The sequence below is a fragment of the Salminus brasiliensis genome, chromosome 24 (assembly GCF_030463535.1).
Source record: "Salminus brasiliensis chromosome 24, fSalBra1.hap2, whole genome shotgun sequence".
NCBI classification, from domain to species: Eukaryota; Metazoa; Chordata; class Actinopteri; order Characiformes; family Bryconidae; genus Salminus; species Salminus brasiliensis.
Window position 1 is genome coordinate 2,844,624 of NC_132901.1, and position 20,000 is coordinate 2,864,623.

General features: G+C 46.0%; 1 protein-coding gene across 1 annotated transcript in view; it reads right to left on the reverse strand.

Moving 5' to 3' along the window:
• The window catches only part of mtnr1aa (melatonin receptor 1A a), a 50,855-nt gene that overhangs the window by 30,453 nt on the left and 402 nt on the right, over positions 1 to 20,000 (reverse strand). The gene's annotated exons all lie outside the window — the stretch shown is intronic.

Here is a 20,000-nt window from a genome sequence, read left to right on the forward strand (position 1 = left end):
TTTTTTATGTATTGTTTTTAATAATATTCATACCAATAAATATATTCATATATTTTTCTTTCGTTAAAGCAGAATTATGGAGAATTCTTGCTCCTGGGCTCCCCCTACAGTCTGGAAATGTAATTTGTGCTTTGAGCCACCTAAAGCACACGCTTTCCACATTCTGGGAATATTTTTTTATTTTAGAAAATGATTAGATGAATTATTAATTATTAAATTATTAGATTAGATTTTATTTTTCCATTTAGCCAATATCTAATTTTACATTTATATCTACATTTCGTTGTGGTAAAACCTTTTACATTTATTTGATCTTTCTTTATTTAATTTTTTATTCTTTTTCTATCAGATGTTTTGTCCCTTTTGTTTATTTTTTAAGAATAATTTGTTGTATTTTCCATTTTGGTTGCTTTAATTGATTTCTATTAGTATATAAGTATTTTATTTTATTTCTCTTAGCTAACATATACTTTTCCTCATCTCTACTGACCACAATCGGGAAAAAGAGGGGAGCTGTGTAAAAGTGATTCTTCTCCAAACGCATCCTTTAAAGATAGGATCCAGATTCTAATCAGAGGCTTCTTTCGGAGGCCTGGTTTCGTAGCCGTGGGCCTCTCTTTTGATGAGGCCTCATACTTGTGTGATTTGTGGTGCTGCCTGATGAAATGACTTCTGTTCCTCCTTCAACACAGACTTCAGAAAACTAGACGGACCAAGCGAACTGACCGAGACGGACGTTAATATGAAATATTATAAAATAACTGCTCAACACTTTAACACGGGACGAATTCACTCATGTGTGGCTACGGTAAAAGTGAACCTCCTTTCGGCATAATTCATTTTTCATTATCAATGGCTGCGTTTTGATTTTTTTAAAGTCCCGGACAGTCTCTCTCTCTCTCTCTATATATATATATATATATATATATATATATATGAGGGACTTTATATGAGGGGGGAAACGTTCTGAACTGGACGTGTTCATCATTTGCCACGACGGGGCGACTGATCGGATCATCTCAGAGGTAAGTGTAATGATGTTATCCGAGTAACGCTCGGGCTGTATTCCTGGGCTGTGTATTACACTGACCCCTAACACACTCCACACTGTTACACCACTGACCCCTAACACGCACTCCACACTGTTACACCACTGACCCCTAACACGCACTCCACACTGTTACACCACTGACCCCTAACACGCACTCCACACACTGTTACACCACTGACCCCTAACACACTCTCCACACTGTTACACCACTGACCACCAACACGCACTCCACACTGTTACACCACTGACCACCAACACGCACTCCACACTGTTACACCACTGACCCCTAACACGCACTCCACACTGTTACACCACTGACCCCTAACACACACTCCACACTGTTACACCACTGACCCCTAACACACTCCACACTGTTACACCACTGACCCCTAACACACTCCACACTGTTACACCACTGACCCCTAACACACACTCCACACTGTTACACCACTGACCCCTAACACACTCCACACTGTTACACCACTGACCCCTAACACACTCCACACTGTTACACCACTGACCCCTAACACACTCCACACTGTTACACCACTGACCTGTAACACACTCCAGTGTTCTCTCTCCCTCTCTCTTAGCTTTTTTGTGACCTTGTCTCCATCTCGTCCCCTCTTTCACTTTAACTCCCCCTCTTTCTACAGCTCTCTCTCTCTCTCTCTCTCCATTACGCTCTCGCTCTCCCTTCCTTCCTTTGCTCATTCTCTGTCTCTGCTCCAGCTAACACACATAAGTCAGCACCCAGTGCTGCTGCATGGACATCATGTCAACTGTAGTTGCTCACACACACACACACACACAATGTAACAAGAATATCAGAGTGGTTGGCTTGGTTCATTGCTTCGCTGTGACTTCAGGGGCTGCAAGATGAAAGAGCTAAACAGCAACACACACACACACACACACACACACACACACATTTACTTCCAAGTGTGTGTTAGGTGAGGAGACATTAGGCTGCTGATCTAAGAGCCCCAAGCTCACCATGTGCTTCACACACACACACACACACACACACACACACACACACACACAAAGCTGACAGTGTACAATGTTGTAGAATTCATGAAATATCCCAGCACCGACTGCATGTTGCACTATTGTAATGTATGTATGTGTGTGTGTGTGTGTGTGTGTGTGTGTGTGTGTGTGTGTGTGGTTCTAAAGATAGCGGTGGAAACAGATGCCCTCTTTTGCTAAATTAATCCAACCAGACTCTCGTTATTTTAAACAGTCACTTTCTAGACAAATGAAACTGTGTGTGTGTGTGTGTGTGTGTGTGTGTGTGTGTGTGTGTGTGTGTGTGTGTGCCTGCGTGTTTGAGAGCGTGTGTGTATGAATAGGGCCAGACTAGCATGCTATCCAGCGTAAGTGGCTGTTAATGAGAAGTACTATTGGCAGACCTCTTGTACAAGTGTGTGTGTGTGTGTGTGTGTGTGTGTGTGTGTGTGTGCGCGCGTGAGAGAAAGCGAGGGATGGAGAGTGAGCTAACAGCGGGGGTCCAGAGCCTGAGTGATACACACAGACAGGCATGTCACATAGAATGAAACCACCTGGACTGGAACATATTGGAGAGAGAGAGAGAGAGAGAGAGAGAGAGAGAGAGAGATGCACTTTTTCTGATATCACAGAAATATATAGATATCATCATACCACTGTTGAATAACACTCCACACCGTTACACCACTGACCCCTAACACACTCTCCACACCGTTACACCACTGACCCCTAACACACTCTCCACACCATTACACCACTGACCCCTAACACACTCTCCACACCGTTACACCACTGACCCCTAACACACTCTCCACACTGTTACACCACTGACCTGTAACACACTCCACACTGTTACACCACTGACCCCTAACACACTCCACACTGTTACACCACTGACCTGTAACACACTTCACACTGTTACACCACTGACCCCTAACACACTCCACACTGTTACACCACTGACCTGTAACACACTTCATGGTTATATTACAGTGCTGGTGCCTGTCTACCCTTCTGTCCAGGTACTATCGGATCTGGCCCTCTACTCGAACCCGGATCTCTCTAGAAGTAAAATTGAACTGAACTGAATTGACCCACACCCCACTGCAAACTGATACACCGCTGACCTGTAACACACTGTAACACAGTACTGTATTCTTGTAAAACCTAAAAATACATTACATTGGTTTATAATGATTGCGCTGCTTTAATAAATGCAGTTATTGCTAATTATTATTTTACGTTTATATATTTCTGCAAGACTGTACTCAGTCCAGACATGCCAATAGAGCTAACCTGGACTGACCTACAGAACAGAAACTGGAGAGAGAGAGAGCGATCAGACAAAGAGAGAGAGAGAGAGAGCGATCGGACAAAGAGAGAGAGAGAGAGAGAGAGAGAGCGATCAGACAAAGAGAGAGAGAGCGAGAGAGAGAGCGAGAGAGAGAGCGATCAGACAAAGAGAGAGAGAGAGCGAGAGAGAGAGCGATCAGACAAAGAGAGAGAGAGAGACAGAGAGAGAGACAGAGAGCGAGAGAGCGAGCGAGAGAGAGAGAGAGAGAGAGAGAGAGAGAGAAAGAGAGAGAGACAGAGAGAGAGAGAGCAATCAGACAAAGAGAGAGAGAGGGTGCAGAGTCACAGAGGAAACAGAAAGAGATGTTTAGTGTGTGTGTGTGTGTGTGGGGGGGGGGGGACGACACTTTCTTACAAGCATGAGTGATTTCACTGCTCCTTAACTCTAACACTCTTTATGCTCTGCGTTTCATGGGTCACTGACACACACACACACACACACACACACACACAGACAGACAGACAGACACACTACAACCTTCATGCCTCACACACACACATATTAAAGCCCTCACTCTCTCCCTGTGTGTGTGTGTGTTGTATTCACTGCCTCCTTCCTTCTGTCTCTATATTTCTCACATTTCCACACACACAATTGTCAAAAGTAATCGGACAAGCTTTTTTGTGATATTTGGATGCAAATATTTTTTTAATATCAGTGACTGCCTGAAGTCTGGAACCCATAACCATCACCAAATCCTAGGTTTCCTCCACTGAGATGCCTTGCCAGGCCTTTACTGCAGCCGCCTTCCATTTCTGCTTATCTGGAGAGCTTTCTTGCTTCCGCTTGGTCCTCTGCAAGTTCATATGCCTCTGCCTTAACAGTCCCTCCACCATGTTTGACAGATGACGTGTTATGCCACAGATCATGGACCCTTCCTGTTCTTCTCTAGATTCAAACTAATCTTGGTTGAATTGCTCTGAAGAATCTTGAACCAGTCTTATCTGAGCTGTGTCTCTGTCCAAATGTTTGTGGACACCCATTCTAATGAATGCATTTAGCTACTTTACACACACACACACACAGCTTGACTAGTCCCTGTAGAGAAGTACTGTCAATAAATTAGGACTCTCAGCAGATCAACATTGCTGAACTTATTAGCACCAAGCTTCGTAATGCCAGGTGTGGGCTAGAGGGGTAGATCATTCTGTGGTGGTGATCATTCAACATCCCGATTTCTCACTAATGCAGCTCTTGATGCTGAATGCAATCAAATCCTCACAGCAATGCTCTAATCTCAAAGATCTAGTAGAAAGCCTTTTTCCCTAGACAGTATGGACAGTAACTCCAACAGTAACTCCAACTAAAGCAGAGTCAAATCTTTTTTGATACCTGTGATTTCAGAAGATGAATGAGCTGGTGTCCAAATACTTTCCCAAAGGACTTTACAATATGTCCCGCCACTAAGAGGAGCTCTGTGGCATGAAACTGTTCCATCAGCCCCAAAACACGGCACCCGGGCTGGTGCCAACCTCATCAGCTCACTGCATAAAAGCCATTCACAGAGCACAATAGCAGAGTGAGAGGCTCGGTTCACATAACAGGAATACTGAAGGCGGCAATTGACGGGGCCCAAGCACCTGCACAGACAGGCGTGGAAAACCACTGACCAATGAAAATCCACATCTGCTTCTGAAGAAGTCTGGTTTTTACGGGTATTATGATGAAGTGATGGGCTTGGTCAGGCTACGCGTGTGGTTAAAGGGACGATTTGGTCAAAGGCATTGATAAGATCAAGATTCTGATCTGCGGCTTGTTTTCAGGCTCTATGTTAGCTGCTGCGGGCCTCACTTTTGATGTTCCTCACAATGGACGGATCTGTGGCGGCTCTTGTAAAAGAGATTCCTCTCCAGGCTGGAGAAAGCTCATTACTCAACACACTTAGTTGCTTCAGGAGGGCACCGTGTGCTTTCGTGACTACTTGCCCTTGCGTATGAACAAGGCTAACACTGTGTAGGTCCGCTTGTACCACCAAAACATTTCCGACCCATCAAGACATGGACTTCACAAGACCTCTGGGGTTTCCGCTGGGGTCTGGCACCAAGAAGTTAGCAGCAGATCCTTTAACAAGTCCTATAAGTTGTGAGGTAGGGCGTCATGGGAATCGATGAGCCTTGGGTGCCCGTGACCTGGTTGACGATTCCTCAGAGCACTTTTGGAAGGTACTGACCACTGCATGGTACGGAGGACCCCTCTGTGGCAAACAGTCAGGGCCTACTAGGCTACTAGGCTTTCAGCTTTTGTTGGAGTAATCGTCTCTACCGTCCAGGGAAGAAGGCTTTCTACTAGATTTTGGAGTAGCATTGCTTTGAGGATTTGATTGCATTCAGCCACAAGAGTACTCAACCTACAGGTACTGGGCGGAGCACCAACCATCACTCCAGAGAACACAGTTCTCCCACTGCTCCACACCTCAATGCCCATGTCTGGGCTGGCATCAGGCATGGTGCCAATGATCTACTCCAGAGAGTCCTATTCTATTGGCAATAATTCTTCACAGGGAATAAACGTGTGTGTGTGTGTGTGTGGATTTGCACTTTAAAGGGGTGTCCATAAACATTTAGACATATAGGGTAGACGTGGTCTCTAGTATTCGGCTGGGCCTTTTCAGCGGTCAAGCGATGGTTCAGGCTGGATGTACAGTCCACTGTAAGAGCTGTCCTGCCGCTGACTGACCTCTCTGCTAAAAGGTGAGAGAAAACCATCCTGGCACTACACCAAAAAACCACAGGGAGTCTCTCTCACTCTCACACACTCACACACACACACCTGATCACAGCAGGGGCCGGCAAATCAGGGGCACAGACAATAGCAGCCGGCCTAAAATTTCACCCTGATGGATTTGTTGACGTCAACAAAGGAGATGAAAAAGTGGAGTGGAGAACGTATTAGAACACACACACACACACACACACACACACACACACACACACACACACACACACGCACATCCACAAAAGTCTCCATTATAGCAATTGCTATATATTAAAATGGAAACAAGCTAGGACAAAAGCACACGTGCAAACACACACACACACACACACACACACACACACACGCATGGAAATCAACATCCACTGCATTCCGTCTTTCATAATCAGATGTGTAGTGAGAATGAAGCTCGCTACGTCCTCTCACAACTGTTGTCCGGTTCCAGCTGGTGTCCACCAAGATAGGTTGGGGTACGGCAAAGTGGGGGGCGGCAAGGTGGGACAGCGGCTTCTGTACTTCTCTACAGGGACTAGACAAGCCGTATGCAAGTGTGTGTCAGCAACACTTAAAGTAGCTGAATAATGCATTCGTCATAAAAGGTGTCCACAAACTTTTGGACATATAGCGTATCTTAACCAGATGTGCCACTGGAGGCGAAGCAGCTCTGCCTGTTGCACTGCACAGTCTTTCAGCCCATGATCTGCTGTTCATGTAATTACAAGAACACACACACACACACACACACACACACACACACTAACAGCAGGGTGCATGATAAACTAGTGAGACCTTTAATTACTGACCTAATCCCAGCGCTCATTTAGTAGCCTGGCAGGGTTGGCTTTAGGCCTATAGGTTTGTAAACTGATCCCAGATCAGAGCTGGAAAGCCGGTCTCGAAGTGTGAGCCTGGCATTTAGGGCGCGGGGGCCGGTCCCAATTCAGCATTAAAGAGCAAATATTACCCACGGCACTGAAACGTGCGTGCAGGGAAAAGGTCAAACAGCTAGCAGTACAGTGGTGTAGGAGACCCCCGGTTGGGGCAGCTGTCCAGCCGCTATCTCGCCCACTCTCGCCCACTCATGCTCACATTAAGCTTCAATTCTCTTCACACTGAGTGACATTTAAGATAATATGTAAGATGTACAGCGCAAGAGTGTGAGTGTGTGTATGTGTGTGTGTGTGTGTGTGTGGGGGGGGGGGTATTTAGCACTTACATTACAAATGTTACAGTGCTGAGAATCAGAAGAGAAACGCTGGTTAGCATTAGCAAAAACATTACCATTGACAGTTAGAAGCTGAGGGAATAAGGCTAAAAGCTAATGCTAACACTAGACTGACCAGAAAATGGTTGAACAGCGGAAGCTGGGGGAGCGTCAGGACACTCACAGAAGCTGAGGGAATAAGGCTAAAGGCTAATGCTAACACTATACTGACCAGAAAATGGTTGAACAGCGGAAGCTGGGGGAGCGCCAAGTCATTTAGAAGGTGAGGGAATAAGGCTAAAAGCTAATGCTAACACTATACTGACCAGAAAATGGTTGAACAGAGGAAGCTGGGGGAGCGCCAAGTCATTTAGAAGGTGAGGGAATAAGGCTAAAAGCTAATGCTAACACTAGGCTCAGCAGAGAAAGGAAAAGCGCCACTGGAGGAAGCCGGAGGACCGCCGATGCTGCAGGAGCGCCAGCGAAGCAGCATTGAGCAGGTACTAGGCTAAAAGCTAACCTATTAATAAAGGGCAGCCTAGACCCAAAGGTGCAGGATACACCACAGCACACCACACCACACATGGCCAACAGTCGACTCGGGGTGTCAGGGCCCTAGCGTTAGTTCCAGCACGTATTCATATTAGTCAGTTTTACGTAGGGTGATTGTGGATCCGTCTGGCGGCTAAATGTGCCAGGACACTTAGAAGCTGAGGGAATAGGGCTAAAAGCTAATGCTAACGCTAAGATGACCAGAAAAGGGTTGAACAGAGGGAGCTGGAGGAGCACCAGGACATTTAGAAGCTGAGGGATCCATTGCCTCGCTGAAAGTCTCCACAGACGTTAGCACATCCACTCCACTGACTGGCGCCGCAGACGGTGGGACAGTAGCGCACCACTGCCGTACGACATTCATGCTCACGCAGGAACACAATTACACACCTGTCAGCTGTGATTCATGCACTGGTCCAGCCAGCACTGCTGTGGAGAACAGGAGCTTATTTCCATGCAGATGGTTAGGGCGTGTTGTCTACCAGGGAACAGACATGGGAATGGCCCAATTAAGGGAACAATCTGACCAACCACTGCTGACATTGCTAATAATTAGGGATGCGCTGCGTTGCTGTATTTTTCATATGCAGTGGCCTCCGAAAGGCTAGGACCACTGAAAAGCTCACTGCATAACCCTGAACTTTCCAAGAACAATGTTTATGGACACCTGTTCTACTGGATGCATTCAGCTCCTTTAAGTTGCACCCATTGCTGACGCAGATGTGCAAATGCAGATAGGAGCAGATAAACCCATCGAACCTGTTGGCAGCATGCCTAATGCTCAACTCCCTAACTCATCCCATCCATCAAACCAGAGAACACAGCCCCACAACTCCGTGCTGGAGGGCTTTATACCCCTTTAGCCCACTGGTGACGTCTAGACTGACGTCTGGTGCCTGCTGGGTTTAGCAAAAACGGCAGTAGCAGCGAGGCTAATGTAGCTAACAAGTAAAGGCAGTTCATATTTGAGGTGAGTGTTACATTACATTAGCCTGTCCAGCTAACATGTGGCCCATGTGGGACGTGTATGGTTAGCCCAACTAGGATCCTGGAAGCTTTCTCCTCAGGTTCCACATTGGCCCCATATATGGATGCCCACCAGGGTCAGTGATGGGACCAGGAGGGGTTAAGCATGGGCTCCATCTGGGTTGTACACTGCTTATGGGGCCTAGATGAGACCCATGTAAGATTAGGGTGGGCTGTGACGATGGGTCCCAGCACCTGAAACCCACTCGGAACCCACGTAGCCCACGTTCCACCCATGTTAGCCGCCCAATGACCTGTGGAAAACATGCACAGGCAGGTCCTGCAGACGACTAGGCTAGGGTCTCTTCCGAGTGAGGCCGTCAATCACTTCATTCCTTAGTGTAGCCCCGCCTCCCCCGAATAATTGGGCCAGTATCAGCACAGGAAACACTAACTGCTGGAATCCTGAGACACTGGAGATGGAAACACAGTTTATAGGACGGAAATGGGCGGGGCTGTTTGGGCATTGAAACATATTGGGGATGGGCGGAGCTACATGTCGTACTGCAACCAGCACTAGACCTGCTGTAGCTTCACTTTTGAGAGATGCTGTGCTGTCCATGCTTTCCAAGCCCAAAGAAGCACATCTTCAGGGTTAGTGGAAAACAGGGTTAGTACACAACACAGGGGTGGGGCTCTAAGTAGGTGTTTCTAATAAAGTGGCACACTATTTTTCTCTGGTAGATGGTTCTAAGCAGTCACTTTGACCTTTCATTCTTTTTTAAAACAGAATGCGCTATGTTCCAACAGATGTAAACAAATTAAGCAATAGTACATTTAAAAGGCCTTGAGCAGTAGGCATGAATAGGCCTACTAAAGAGGTACTTGTGTCTAAGTGTGTGAGTGTGTGTGTGTGTGTGTGTGTGTGTGTTGTACACTGAGAAATGCAGCCCTGTTGCAAGGTTGGAACAACAAAAACAAGGTGCAGTCACGTCCAGAGTCTGTAATATGCTGTAAACACTAATATATATACACACTGTTTAACATACAATATATGGACAAAAGTATTGGGACATCTACCCATTCCACCTACACTGGCTCTTAGAATTAAGAGAACTATTAGAAACGAATGAATCCACAAGTGGAGAACTTTTATGACAACTCCCAACATGGCCTGGTCAGGACGCTGCAGAAGTCTCGGCCCAAGACCACCAAAATATTCCAAAATCCCAGAATATCATTAGTCCACTGTATTCCTGCACAGTGTTTCCGTGGCAGCAGGTTGAGGTCACTGCATGTCAGCATGAGAATATGGGAAGTGCTGTCACTGAGGGTGATGCCCTCTTACCGGGCGGCTAGTAATGGGATACGGCATCAGCAGCGATCCTGACTCACACACACCAAGACACACACACACCGAGACACACACACACTGTCCGATCTAGGCCAGCGCAGCCCCACCTGGCTCAAAATGCCACCCGGTCATTCCTCATAGCTTCCGAATCACAAGCCTGGTCGTGTGATAGCGTGGCGCGCTGTTTAGCCTCAGGCTCCCTCTCCTCCAGCGCAGACGGAGCCGGCTGGCTGTAAGCCTTCAGACGAGAGCGGGTTATTTTTACCACGGCGCGGAGCAGTCAGAACAGAGCGAGACGCTCTCTGTGAGGAGACCTGTGGAGGTGCAACGATGAGGAGATGATCTGGGACTCGCGAATGCGAATGTGCTGTAATGGGCTAAATTACCCAAACTGTGGGGGAAATAAAAAGGTCCGGGGAAGAGACGCCCTACAGAACAATCCAGCTGTTAAATCAGTGGCCACTTTATCAGAAACCCCTACTTCAAACCTCCACTCACTGGCCACTTTATTAGAAACACCTACATCCTTGTGCTTCCATTCACTGGCCAATTTATTAGGAACACCTACAACTTTGTGCTTCCACTCATTGGCCACTTTATTAGAAACATCAACATCCTGGCCAATTTATTAGGAACACCTACATCTTTGTGCTTCCACTCACTGGACAGTTTATTAGAAACACCTAAATCCTGGCCAATTTACTAGGAACACCTACATCCTTGTGCTTCCATTCACTGGCCAATTTATTAGGAACACCAACATCCTCGTGCTTCCACTCATTGGCCACTTCCACTCACTGGCCAGTTTATTAGAAACACCTACATCCTTGTGCTTCCACTCACTGGCCAGTTTATTAGAAACACCTACATCCTGGCCAATTTATTAGAAACACCTACATCCTTGTGCTTCCACTCACTGGACAATTTATTAGAAACATCAACATCCTGGCCAATTTATTAGAAACACCTACATCCTTGTGCTTCAATTCACTGGCCAATTTATTAGGAACACCAACATCCTCGTGCTTCCACTCACTGGCCAGTTTATTAGAAACATCAACATCCTGGCCAATTTATTAGGAACACCTACATCTTTGTGCTTTCACTCACTGGCCAGTTTATTAGAAACACCTACATCCTTGTGCCTCTACTCACTGGCCACTTTATTAGAAACATCAACATCCTGGCCAATTTATTAGGAACACCTACATGTTTGTGCTTCCAATCACTGGCCAGTTTATTAGAAACATTCAGCAACAACCAGCCAGCAGCAGCTCTAAGGTCAAAATCTGACCACTGGTGAAGAGATGCAACCTGGTGCACCATTAGTTGAGCTCCAGCCTCCAGCCCTACACCAGCAGAGTGGCTGTTCCTAATAAAGAAACCACTGAGGTTTCTTCTCAAGCTCTTCCTCCTATAAACGTCTAAACGAATGTCTTTCAGGGTTCTGTAGGCTGTGCGAGGTTATGCTCTCTGCTATTACAGCTGGACACAGATTTGTGACACTGGTCATGGAGCTTTACTGATTATGATCTCCTCCGTGTCTACACAGAGCTCCTTTGTTTCCAGCCTCCTGATAAAACTTTTATGAACATCCATCTCTGCAGCCCGGAGGAGAATTGCTTCCTCTTTTGGGTTTTGGTTCATCTCTGTGTCTCTTGGTTCTCTCATGCTCTTGGGGAGCTCTTCCTGCCACGGTCTCCTGGCATCTGGGACTTTTCGGTAGAGCTACTTTGTTTCAGAGCCTACTGGAAACAAAACGCTCCATACAAACAGAGCCGAATGAGCAGGACGGAGGAAGGAGCTGCTCTCCAGCTGCTGAGGAGTCAGTGAGCCGAGCCCAAATCTCGAGTCCCTCAAGGCCAATGTTACTCAACTTCGGTCCTGGAAGGCCGGGGCACAATGCACAGTTTACTGTTTCCCCTGCTCTAAATCACCTGAGTCACACCTGACTCACTCGGCTAATTAGCAAGCCGTCCTGTGGGTCGAAGCGGCTGTGCTGGACCAGCATGCAGGACCCTGAAGCCGTTCCTTATGTCTGTAAGAGTGTAGCTAAAGGCTAACTGCTCTGGAACCCCAGCTACCCGTACCTCCAGTATTTAAACCTTCTGTGAAAACTAGAAACACAAGCCCAACCTACCATGTGCTTCCACTCACTGGCCACTTTATTAGAAACACCAGCCTTGTGCTTCTACACACTGGCCACTTTATTAGAAACACCAACTGTGTGCTTCTACACACTGTCCACTTTATTAGAAACCCAACCGTGTGCTTTCACTCTCTGGCCACTTTATTAGAAACACCTACATCCATGTGAACCGACTCACTGGCCACTTAATTAGAAACACATACATCCTTGTGAATCAACTCACTGGCCACTTTATTAGAAACACCAGCATTGTGCTTCTACACACTGACCACTTTATTAGAAACACCAGCCTTGTGCTTCTACACACTGGCCACTTTATTAGAAACCCAACCGTGTGCTTCCACTCTCTGGCCACTTTATTAGAAACACCTACATCCATGTGAACCGACTCACTGGCCACTTAATTAGAAACACATACATCCTTGTGAATCAACTCACTGGCCACTTTATTAGAAACACCAGCATTGTGCTTCTACACACTGGCCACTTTATTAGAAACACCAGCCTTGTGCTTCTACACACTGGCCACTTTATTAGAAACACCAGCCTTGTGCTTCTACACACTGGCCACTTTATTAGAAACCCAACCGTGTGCTTCCACTCTCTGGCCACTTTATTAGAAACACCTACATCCATGTGAACCGACTCACTGGCCACTTTATTAGAAACACTTGCATCCTTGTGCTTTCACTTACTGGCCACTTTATTAGAAACACCTACATCCATGTGAACTGACTCACTGGCCACTTTATTAGAAACACCTACATCCATGTGAATCGACTCACTGGCCACTTTATTAGAAACACTTGCATCCTTGTGCTTCCACTTACTGGCCACTTTATTAGAAACACCTACATCCATGTGAACCGACTCACTGGCCACTTTATTAGAAACACCTACATCCATGTGAATCGACTCATTGGCAACTTTATTAGAAACACCTAGACCACCGGTTAATTGCCACAAAAGCGTATACAATCTAACTACCATTTCATCTTCTCAAACTGACTGTAAATGCACAGGGACTTTTATTTTGGAAAATAAATGTTGACATATATTAGAAACAAATAGAGAAAAAAGGTTTATATTATTAAAAATACTGTAATAAACATTAAAACCTGCGATGCATATTTTTGGCTATACCGTCCAGTCCCTAGTTTCCAGACTTCCAGCCTACATCTGTGGAAAGGCTAAACCGAGCAGCTCTGTAATAAGTGCAAACACACGACGTGCGTCTAATGAAGACAGACGCAAATATGAGGAAAACGAGGGAAAGGAGGTCTTAGGAGGGAAGCCAAGCCAGTAAAAGCCGAGCGCCGGGGCCCATAAAAACATTAATGATCCCTGGTAAACAAACAGTACTTAGCTAAATGGTGGGAATATTGGTGGGCAAAGACGGTAAAAACACTGCAGGGCAACTGGCCGTGACCCTAGATTATTCCACAGTGATTTGGCTGATTTCTACTTACAGCCTTGTGATTGGTCAGCTGGGGGCCTCCGCTAAAAGCCCTGTATATTCCACATGGGTCGTCATGGGTCTGGCTCAGTGGTTAGAGCGGTCAGAGGTTGCGGTTTCGATTCCCGGGTCCGCTGAGCTGCCACTGTCTGGCCCTAGAGCAAGGCCCTTCACGACACTGTATTGACAAAAGTATTGGGACACCTCTGCTCATTCCTTGTTTCTTCCGATATCAAGGGTATTAAAAACAGTTGATCCTGCTTTTGCTGGAGGAAGACAGATTCTACTAGAGCATTGCTGTGAGGATTTGATTGCATTCAGCGACAACAAGGACATTCATTAGTGGAGTAGACTCATCCCAAAAGTATTGGACGGAGCTCCATCCATCATTCCACCATCATGCCACAGCGTAATGCTGGGGGGCTTTATACCCTTCTAGCCCACGCCTGGCCTGGTGGGTGTAGAGGTATTAGCATGCATTGCAGCCCAGAGGCAGTGGGCTATATATGCAGTAACAGCACTAGCAACACCACACACTAATCATCATCACCATCATCATCATCCTCCTCTGCTGTGTGACCTAAAAACAAGGTGTCATCCAATGACTGGCCGAGAGAGAGAGAGAGAGAGAGAGAGAGTCGTCCTAGATTACCGTCGAGCTGCAGAATCACACAGGCTTTGGGGGTGGACGTGCACGTAAGCGACATTTCAAATCTCCACACACACACACACACACACACACACACACACACACACACACACACACACACACACACACACACACACACACACTCAGCTGGCAGCAGGAGGGGTCAGGCCGTCCAGCAGTTCAGCAGCTGTACTCGAAAACACTGCGCTCCAGCACTGACCCGCACCAAACTGCCTTGGTGCAAATGGGCACCTCCTTTCTAAACGTATAGCCTCAGAGTCAAGCGTGAGGCATAACTGTGCTGATGTCACAGAGGTAGAAGCTTTGTGATTGGTCAGCTGCGGCCTTCGCTATAAAGCCCTGAAGATTGCTTGGTCACAAGGTTGTGGGTTCGATACCTAGGTTCGATATCCAAGGGCAGAGTAATGTCCCTGATCCTGGATTTCTACACTGGGGATATCACCGATCAGCCATAACATTAATACCATCTGCCTAATACTGAGTAGGCCCCGGCAGATCTGACCACTGGACTCCACAAGACCTCTGAAGGTGTCCTGCTGTGAGATCTGGCACCAAGACTACTGATCGCAGCAGATCCTTTAAGTCCGAGCATGTTCGGTACGTACGGAGATGTTCTGAACCAGACGTCCAGAACATCCCAGTTTGGTTCTCGTCAAAGTGTCTCAGGTTCTTATGCTTGCCAAAAGAACTGACTGTTCATTGGCTGCCTGATATAGTATCCCCACCCCTTGGCTAGCATCGTGCTGAGTGATGGGGGGGAGAGGGAGGGCCATCTAAGAGCAAGGCCAATTATGCTCTCCAGGAATCCTAGCTATGCATGGCTGTGGCATCACCAGAGATCCCTCAACCCTTGGCCCTTGTGAGTTTATCAGGCTAGACGTTAGCCTAAGAGCTAACATAGCTAGCTAAGAGCCTCACAAGCACCCAACACATCAACGCTTCACCGGAGCTTCATAACAGAGACATTTCTCTGGGGAAGGATGCTCTGGTGCTGGTTTCTGCTTCCTGACGTCGCCGTTTTAAAACATGAAGCATAAGGGCCAAATCTGAACATCTGTTACCGTTAAGAAGGTCAACCCTCGACCCTCGACCACCTCACAGTCTTCTCCGGTAACTCCGGCTTAACCAGGAGACCCTGCACTTTACTGATGTGCCGCCAACTCAGCAGGTGTTGCGTGACCAGGATGTGGGGAAGAGAAAGAGGAGGGGGGGGGGGGCGGACAGAGTGATTTTGATTCAGTCTGTCCTTCTGTCTGGACTGGTGGTCACAGTTCCCTGGTCCAGTACGCACAGCACAAACCCAGGCACCAGGAATTATTGCAATGCCATAATAATTATAGCAACCACCAAGGATACCATAGCAACCAACCAGCAAGCACTTAGCAATTACTCATCAAGGTTTCTAGACACAGCTCTATTAGCCCACATGCATTTAGACAAAAAGTCTTCACATAAAACATCTTAGCAACCGCCATAGCAACACCATATCTTCCAATTCAGAAATCACAGCTTTAACTAAGCAACACCATAGCAACCATCTGGGATATCATAGCAAGAACTTAACGACACCATAGCAACCACTAGGTGAAACCATGGCAACGCCATCACAAACACTTGGCAACACCATATGAATCAATTCAGATACCACAGCAACCACCTAGCAACACCATATCAACCAATTCAGATATCACAGCAATCACTTAGCAACATTATAGCAACCACCTGGAACATCTTAGCAACACCATAGCAACCACCAAGCAAAACCATTTCAACTAATTCAGATACCACAGCATTCACTTAGCAACACCATAGCAACATCTTAGAATAGCATAGCAAGTACTTTTCTAACCACTTAGCAACATCATAGCAACCACCTAGGACACCATAACAATAACATAGCAACCACCTAACAAGTGCTTAGGCCTACCATAGCAATCACCAGGGATATCACAGCAACACCATAGCAATCCCCTAGCAACCACTTAGCAATACAGATACCACAGCATTCACTTAGCAATGCCTTTTGGGATAGCATAGCAACACCATAGCAACCACCTAGAAATCTTAGCAAGATCATAGCAGCCACAAGGGATACCACCAACTAGCAACCAAAAGCTTGTGGACACAGATCCAACAGCAAAAATGATCTATTAGCCAAAAAAGTTATTTTATTAAAATAATTACGACTATACGCATAAAAATGTAAACTATGTATCTAATTATAGAACCTAGTAACAGAGGGTTCTAATAAAAGCATTAATCTGTGTTATTGCATAAACATTTATACATGCCATATACAAGCTTAGTGGGATTACAAGGACATGATGGAAAGTGGGACGAATTCATGGTACCCTGAGGGAGGGGCGCTCGGGATAAACGGACCCTAAATAGATGAATGAAACTTTTGAACGGCCGGATAATCTCTCATTCTTAAGAGCAGATCGAGTCGAGTGTTGCTGCAAACAGCTGACAGTGGAGGCATCCAGGGAACATGGCATTAGACCGTGTCAAGGCTTAAAGGGGAATTCCACGTACATTCAAAACTGTCTTCCTAATTCAGCGATTACAACGTGAACAAGGTCCTCCAGAGTGATCCGGTCGTGAAACTGAATCCAAACTACTCAGATTTCTTTACAGTGGTGGTGAATGGAGCCAGGCGTCAGTCGCCATGACTACAGTACAAACATAACCACCTTATTTACTATCCAAACCCACCAGTGAACCTACACAAATCTTATGAGAGATATATGTGATGTTGATGATGATGGTAGAATAGTGAAAAATCTACACTAGTAGTTTTGGGGACTACTTTTTTGTCTTATGTATCCCTCCGCCATGAATGTGCATGAAAATGTATAACATCTGGATCAAATCTAACCTCAATAATAATGTAATACGGTGTCTCAGGCATCAGGCAGCACATTTATAACCAATCTGTGTAAGACATTTCTGTGAAGTAGCTTTTAGAGGCGTTTAACTCTGCAGACACCTGGTTCCACTCGCCACCACTGTGAACAATTCAGACTGGGTAGGTTCCTCTAGAATGAGGTATTTCGCACCAAACCACTCAGAGGCACTTTGTTTACATCTTAAGCATTAATTTATGTTAAAAACTCGATTCGTGAAATTCCCCTTTAAAATCAGCACCTCAGGCAGGGAGGCTAAAACCGGTTGTTTGGTTTCTATTAACCCTTTGAACCTTAGGTTATTAATCCTATTGCAGGAACCATAGTGAATTAGGTTATTTGGTCACCATGTGGTTTAGCATTCCTTGTGGAGTCCCACAGGGTTCTACTATAGGGCCTGTGAATCTGATGTTAATTATAACAGTATTGCCGTTATGATGGAGGTTCAATGTGAATGGAAGTCTATGGAAATTGACTGGGCTCCCACTACCCTTCTGAGATTTAAGCAGAAATAGAGCCCTTTGGGCAAGATAAGTCATGCACTACACATCACCTGGCTGATACTGACCCTGCTGTAAAACATGGTGGTGGAAGCATCAGGCCATGGGAAAGGTTCTCAGGAGCAGAGATAGGGAATGCAGCCAAACAGAGGAACGTCCATCTCCAGAGCAAGTCTATGAAGATCACTGGCTCCTTAAAAAGCACTGAACACATTCAGTAGGTCCAATTTCTAAACTTCTGTATAATAATGAGTTAGATATTCTAGATCATTTGCATATGCAAATGATATATGCTATTACAAGAGGAAACACTATGTGGGCTGTTTCATTACCTGCCCTACAAGCACTTCCACGCTGACCACTGTCAGGCTGGATGACTGAATCTCCACGTATAATAATACAGCACGCGCACACACACACACACACATTCACTCAACCCAACACACTGGTCGTTCAGAGCCTCTCGCTGTGTGAAGCAGACGCCGGTTGCATAAAACCCTAAAAAGCTGCAGGATTAACCTGCATTCCACTCAAACGCCTTTACGCACCGCGCGCCTTTACGCACGCCTAAAAACCTGCACGCTACGCTCCCAGCGCTGCAGAGATCAGTACAGAGAACACACACTGACGCGCGCGCACACCCGTGCCCGGCCCATTGCATGCCTGTGAGAACGAGGCGCTCATTAACCCAACAAGCAGAGCTGTGCGTAAAAACGTACACACACAGCGGCGGACCCACACCCGGCACGCGTAATGGGTTCTGCTCTGAACACGCGCTGGTACTGGTGTAGGACACGTTTTGAGTCCCAGGCGTGACAGTTCTGTAGGAGCAGGGGTGGCACAGTCAATCACGCGCTCGCACGCGCGCACACGTTTAATGAACGTGAAAGGTGGGGAGGTTCTACTGTAAGCACTCCAACTGGGTCCCTCAAAGGGTGGTTCTCTATAAGGTTCGGTTTGAAACCCCATTAAACAATTGAGCCAAGTGGAACCCAAAGTTGGGTTCTTTGGAGCGATGCCACAGAAGAACCACCTTTTGTGTGTGTGAGTGTGAGGAACCTTCTCAAAGTTTTAGAACCTCCCCTCAATGAGAAGGTTCTACACCAGGGGAAGTCTTTTCACACACTCCTAAAGATCAGGGTCTCAAATGGGACTAAACGGGTTCTGTAGAGCCAAAGAAGTCGACTTTTCTGGTTCCCAGTCTGGAGTCTTTCAATGTATGGTTCTTTAAAGAACCACTTTTCTAATATATGAGAGTGAGGAACCATCTCAAAAGAACCCCCACATGATTTAAAGGCTTTGAACCAGTTAAGGTTTTCCAACGTTCTTAAAAATAAGAGTCTAAACAGGAGCGAAAAAAAGGTTCTAGAGTGTAGATGTGATGTGGACAAAAGGTCACACCACAGAAGAACCTTTTTTCTGGTTCCTTAAAAACCTTTCAATTGATTGTTGTTTAAAGAACCATCAATAATCATGCTTACATGCAATCAAAGGTTCACGCCACAGAAGAACCATTTTTGGTTCCATAAAACAAACATTTTGGTAAATAGCTGTTGTGAATGGGAAGCGGAACCACATTTCAGGTTCTGTCTCGATCAAAGGGTTTTTCTAGAACCGTACAAACTATTAAGGAGCTTAGTTTTTTTAGGAGAACCAGGATCCTACCAAAGAACCATCTAATTTCTTTGTAAGATTGCAGAACCGAGGTCTAGTCTAGTCCAGAAGCAATTGTTTTTAAGCGTATAACCACATTCTAGTAAACAGGGTTCTAGATAGTAGTTAAAAAAGATTTTTGTTCATTTGTAACAAAAAAATCAAGCAGATTCGTGGAACCTCTTTGGTGCCAAGTAGAAGACTTTTTGAAAAACGTTCCTTAAAGATCCAGAAGTTCTCCAGAACTTCTACAAAGGTTTTTTGGGGCAATACCATAGAGAACCATTTCTGGTTCCTTAAAGAACCTATGTTAAGAACATTTTTGCAGGTTAAGGTAGTGGATGTAAAGGTTCTTCACACTCACAGCTCCAAATGGAACCTTAGTAGCGGCTCTGTCTTTTGGAGTGTGTGGTGGAAGTCCTTGAGAAGCTCTTTTGAGGAACTCTAGAACCAAAAGGGTTC